Source organism: Arachis duranensis, chromosome 10 (genome assembly GCF_000817695.3).
Source record: "Arachis duranensis cultivar V14167 chromosome 10, aradu.V14167.gnm2.J7QH, whole genome shotgun sequence".
Lineage (NCBI taxonomy): Eukaryota > Viridiplantae > Streptophyta > Magnoliopsida > Fabales > Fabaceae > Arachis > Arachis duranensis.
The window spans coordinates 38,308,031-38,314,242 of record NC_029781.3 but is presented as its reverse complement, the minus strand read 5'-3'; positions in this window follow the sequence as shown (position 1 = coordinate 38,314,242).

Sequence of the window (6,212 nt, the reverse complement as noted above, 5' to 3'; positions counted from 1 at the left end):
ACACCCAAGGAAAAGTTCAAGAGAAAGTATTGAGGTAGGTATGGTAATGAAAAAGGATTTAGAAACTTTTATACATGTTAGAAAGAAAAGGAGTTAAAAGTTGTATGGCAGTGTGCTTGACTTTACAAAGTAAACAGAGAATTGTGAAATGAGATCACTGTGATGTTGTGATGCTTGAATTATGATTGTAGAAAGATGATAAAGGTGATTGATGACTGATGGAAAAAATGGTTATATGTGACTTATGAGCTTTCGGGCGATGCTTGTGAATATTATGTGGGGACGCCCGTATTGTGATGTTGCTTCCCAGATAGGCTACGGTAGAGATGTACCAGCCCTGCAAGCTGAATGCTTGGTAGAGGCCTGATTCGTATACCTACGGTATATTGAGATTTGAGCAAATACCAGCCCTGCAAGTCGAGAGTACTTGGTAGAGGGTATGCGGTACTTAATCTGGGATTAAGTTCTGGGAAGGCCTTGTCTGACTTGGAGGGTCGGATTGCGTCGGGTGCGGGTCGAAACCGACAAATGAGCTCATTACCTGCAGTAGGACCAGACATGCATCATACTTGTTTGTGCATATTATAATTGGTTTGCCTATGTGAATAATTCTATTTAATTGCTAATTGCTAATTGGTCTTGACGTAATTGCTCTTGATTGTAATTGGTTTGCCTATGTTTGCTCCTAATTGTTTGGATTGTGGTGATTTGATGTTGATTGAGTTGTTTGGGCCGAAGGCCGTGGCTGGTTTGTTTGAGGTCTAGCTTTGTATAAAGTATCTGACTAATTCAGCATAGACTTAATGAACCTATGCTTGGAACAGAATGATCATTTATACCACGTAGATAACTTCTATTATGTTTATGGTCTATTAAAGTATGAAAAATCAAACTCTTACAGCATAGCCTTAATTGAACCTATGCTTGGGACAAGTTGGTCATTCATACCATTAGGAAACTTTTAAGATTCTTATATCTGGCTAAGAAGTTTGGATTTCTGGTTAATTAACTGATTTCTTTTAAAAATGTTTTGAATATTTAATTGTTAAACCATCATTTTTCAAAGGATTTAGAAACTTGCAAACAGACATTATAAACGGACTTAACTCTAAACCCCGACCTTACTAAGAACTCCCCAGTTCTTACCCCTTACACCTCTTCAGATGGACACGGGAGTCCTGCCCTACGAGATTAATGATCCGTACATCCACGATGACCCAGTGTGCAGCTGCGAGTGTTACATCTGTTGTTCGGTACCTTGTGTACGTAATTGTATTATATGTGACCCTGAGATCGAGGATATCTCTTCTGGCTATAATGAGCCAGATGAGGTACCAGCGAGCAGGCATCACCACCTGCCTAATGGTTTTTTCTGAGAGGCTTTTGGATCAGAGACGAGGAAACCTTTGAGGCATCCACTCGAACTCTGGTACCTTAGAGTGTCTCCTTCACTTTTACTAGCATGCTTAGAGGGAATAGGCATGTCATAAAGTTAGGCTAGCCTGGGTGCCAGCATAGGGGCTTTTGGACAGGCCAGGCCCCGGGACGTTTTATGTATATATGTGACATGGCAAAAATTGGCAGATTAAGAAATTAATATGAGAGATACGTTGCTAGTATAGTTCTTAACCAACAAAAATTTGCTTATCAATTTAGAAAGGTTGTCACAAGATTAGAATTAAAATACTGGGAGTATGAATCCCAGGTTATCTCCCAACGAGTTACAGAAAGGTGTGCTATTCTATTAATCAGAGGTTTTCCAAGATGGTTTGAGTTTGGTAAACAAAAAATTAAATCAGAGAATTTATGTAATTTAAATAAAAATCTTGACTGGGAGTAGATTAATCGGAAGTTCTATCGTTGTTGGTGCTCTCCCAAGATCAATTGATAATTGAAGGTTGTTCTACTTAGTTATCCTTTACTAGGTAAAGGAAAGTCAAGTAAGTTGGAAGTCCACTTCTATTCACAAGTTCTAATCCTCTCTCTTGGGAAGGATTAGTGTCAGTGACTAGAGAGCCGTCCAACAATAAACCCAATTACAATTTTACTCTTGAGCATTCCAACTCAAGGTTCTCCTTTCAATCAACTCCCAATCAAGTTAGAGAACTACTCGCTCATCATGAATGTAAATTTCACAAAATAAAAATAAGAAATAAAGAAAGACATGATAGACAATAATCAAAAAGATCAATTAACAATAAAAATGGTTCTTGTATTAATAAAGTCTAAAAATAATCCAATTGTAACTCTGAACAAATTAAGGATATGAAAGAGTAAGCAAAAAGTAAAGAAAACAAACTAGAGTGATAAAGGCTTGTGGAGGTAATGACTCTTCTCAATATCCCAATCCAAAAAGCAATAAAAACAAATTCCTAAGAATTATGAATGTGTAGAGAGAAAACCTAGAGGAGGAGTAAAATCAGATCTAAAAACTAAGAATTTTGTGAATGAATGTTATCCCTGGTCTCTGCATGTTCCTTGGCTCTAATCTGTGTTTCTGGATCAAAAACTGGGTGAAACGCGACCCAGAATCCATGCCAGCATTTCTGTAAATTTTGCAGATCGTGCATGTCATGCGTACGCATCATCCACGCGTGCGCGTCATTCAGCGTTTTTCCGTGCCACTCGTGCGCATCGTCCACGCATTCGCATCACTCGTGCAGCTTCAAATCCACGCGTTCGCGTCAGGCACGTGAGCGCGTCACTACGATTTCCTCCATTTCGCGTGGTCACGTGAGCCATGCGTCCGCGACGCTTCTCACTGGTCATCTCCTCAATTTCTTGTGTTCCATCCATTTTTGCAAGCTTCCTCTCCATTCTCTAAGTCATTTCTGCCCTATGAATCCTGAAACACTTAACACACAGATGATGGCATTGAATGGTATAAAGGAGAATAAAAATATACAATTAAAAGATCTTTAGGAAGCAAGTTTTCAATCATAGAACAATTTTAGGAAGGAATTGTAAATACATGTAAATCATATGAATAACTGGGTGAAGACTTTATAAAACCACTCAATTAAACACAACATAAATCATAAAATAATGGTTTATCAACCTCCCAACACTTAAACATTAGCATTTCCTCATGCTTAGTCGAAGGAGATAAATATGAATGAATAAGGACATGTAAGACTCATGCAGTGCAATGCAACCTATATACATGAATGCAACTATATGATTTTGTCTATTTGATTAAAAATAAATAGGTTCTCTAAGATAAAACATGGAGCAGATTCCACTAGTTCAAATTATACAGTAAAAGTAGGTAAATTTGTAAGAAGATAGCTCGTGAAAGCAGGGGACATGGAATCAAGCATTGAACCCTCACTGATGGTGTGTGTGCACTCTAATCTCTCTAGTGTATAGGGTAATCACTCTATCCTTCTCTAATCATGCTTTCTAGTTTTTGTTTTTCACCTAACCAATCAACAACATTTAATGTACCAATGCAAACATCATGAGGTCTTTTCAAGGTTGTAATGGGGCTAAGGTAAGGGTAAGGGTATATGGCTAAGTGAGCTTATAAATTGAATCTTTAATTAACCCAAGCTTTCACCTAATCATATATGTATATTCTATATAACTTCAAATTTCATACCTAGCTACCCAGAATTTCCTTTTCACATTCCATACTCATGCATCAATCTTTATTTTAATTCTATCACATGTGCGTTGATTGTTTAACTTTAACTTATCATTGGGGTAATTTTGTCCCCTTATTTACTAAATTAATTTTTTTATCATGAAAATAAACATAGCTTATCAATACACATAGATTTTTAATTTTCTTTATAGTTTCACATGAGTAGGCACTCAAATTCCCATTATTTTATCATGACACATTCATTTATTAACCCTTGTTCCCACAATCTTCCCATACTCAATTAACACACAATTTCTACCTTAAGCTAACCAAAGATTCAATTGGGATATTTAATTGTTTTTCTGCTTAAGGCTAGTAATGTGGTAAAATATAGAACAAATGGGATTAAAGCGGCTCAAAGTGGCTAACAAAGATAATTTAATGGGTAGGCTTATTTAGGATAAATGAGCTAAACAAATAATGGCCTCAATCATATGCATGCATATAACACATTAACATTGGACATATAGGATAAAAAAATACAAATTACAATCATAGAGAAGTGAACACACAGGAATAAAATAGTTATGGTTAAATAATGTAACCATGTATTTAGGCTCAAAGTCTCACAGGTTGTGTGCTCTTTAACTCGAACACCATGTTCTAATTACAACTTCAAACAAATCTAACATAAAGGTTTTGATTTAAATTAGTGAAAATTTTCAAAAATAGGGTCTTAAAAGAAACTTATTTTCTTTTTAATCAAGTAGAACATGCATGAAATTAACCTATTACTATGCAATCTATCCTATTCTAAAAAAAAAAAAGAAATTGGTGTTAGGGAAGAGAAATTACCCCCGGAAGATCTAGACCTCGTTGAATGTCCTCTACTGTAATGGGGACTTGCTTCTAATGGACATAGACAGACTGCAGGGTTGGCAAGTGGAAATTGGAGTAGAATTCAACTACCCATGAAAGATTAACCTGCCGTGGCTGTCTTTGTAGGAATCCCCAGTGTTGTCGCTCAATTCCCGGCTCAACAAATTCAGCAATACGGGTCGGGAGGATAAGAAGGTATTCGTTGTTGTAACTCCTTTCTTTGTTGCCTCGTCTAACAATTCAATGCTTCCATAAGGAAAAACCTTAGTTACCAAATATGGACCAGTCCACTTGGATTTAAGCTTGCCAGGGAACATCTTGAGTTATGAGTTGTACAATAGTACTTGTTGCCCCGGCTTGAATTCTTTCTTTAAGATCTTCTTGTCATGCCACCTCTTGGCTCTTTCCTTGTATATCTTGGCATTTTCATAGGCTTCTAACCTAAATTCATCTAGCTCATTTAGTTGCAACAACCTTTTCTCCCCTGCTGCTTCAGAGTTAAGGTTTAGGAGTTTAGTGGCCCAAAAAGCTTTGTGTTCAAGCTCTACAGGGAGGTGACAAGATTTGCCATATAATAGCTGGAAGGGGGACTTCCCAATAGGAGTTTTGAAAGCTGTCCTGTATGCCCAGAGTGCATCTTCCAACTTCCTAGCCCAATCCTTTCTAGTGCTTCCTACTGTCTTCTCTAGGATTTTCTTCAATTCTCTGTTTGCTAATTCAGCCTGCCCATTAGTCTGAGGGTGGTATGGTGTGGCTACTTTATGAATAACTCCATATTTATGAAGAAGTTTCTCCATTTGTTTGTTACAAAAATGACCACCACCATCACTAATAAGACCCTTGGGCACTCCATATCTAGTGAAAATGTGCTTCTTGAGAAATTGAAGGACAATTTGCGTATCACAGGTAGTTGTGGCTATGGCTTCCACTCACTTTGAAACATACTCCACTGCTACCAAGATATATCTGAAAGAATAGGAAGGGGGAAAGGGTCCCATGAAATCAATGCCCCAAAGATCAAATAATTCTAATTCCAAAATAAAATTTTGCGGCATCTCATTCCTTCTTGTCAATCCTCCTGCTCTCTGGCATTCATTACACTGGTGAACAAACTCTCTGGCATCTTTGAAAATAGTTGGCCAATAGAAACCACTTTGCAGTATCTTTGCAGCTGTTCTTTCTGGACCAAAATGTCCACCATAAGCTGAGCCATGGCAATGCCACAATATATCTCTCATTTCACTCTCAGGGACACATCTCCTAATCACTCCATCAGAACATGTTTTGAACAGAAAAGGTTCATCCCACAAGAACTTCCTTGCTTCATTGATCAACTTCTTTACTTGTTGCTTAAAGAATTCTTGAGGTATCTTCCTCCCCACTTTGTAGTTTGCTATGTCAGCAAACCAAGGTGCTTGTTGGATCTGCAATAGGTGTTCATCTGGGAAGCTTTCATTCACAGGTTGTGAGGCTTCTTAAATTGTTTCTTGTGGTAGCCTTGACAAATGATCAACAACTCGGTTTTCAGTACCCTTTCTGTCCCTTACCTCAATGTCAAACTCCTGCAGGAGTAGTATCCACCTGATAAGTCTTGGTTTAGCATCCTGCTTTGACATCAAATACTTAAAGGCAGCATGGTCAGTATAAACCACAATTTTGGATCCTATCAAGTATGATCTAAACTTATCAAATGCATAAACTACAGCTAATAATTCCTTCTCTGTTGTGGTGTAATTTTTTTGAGCCT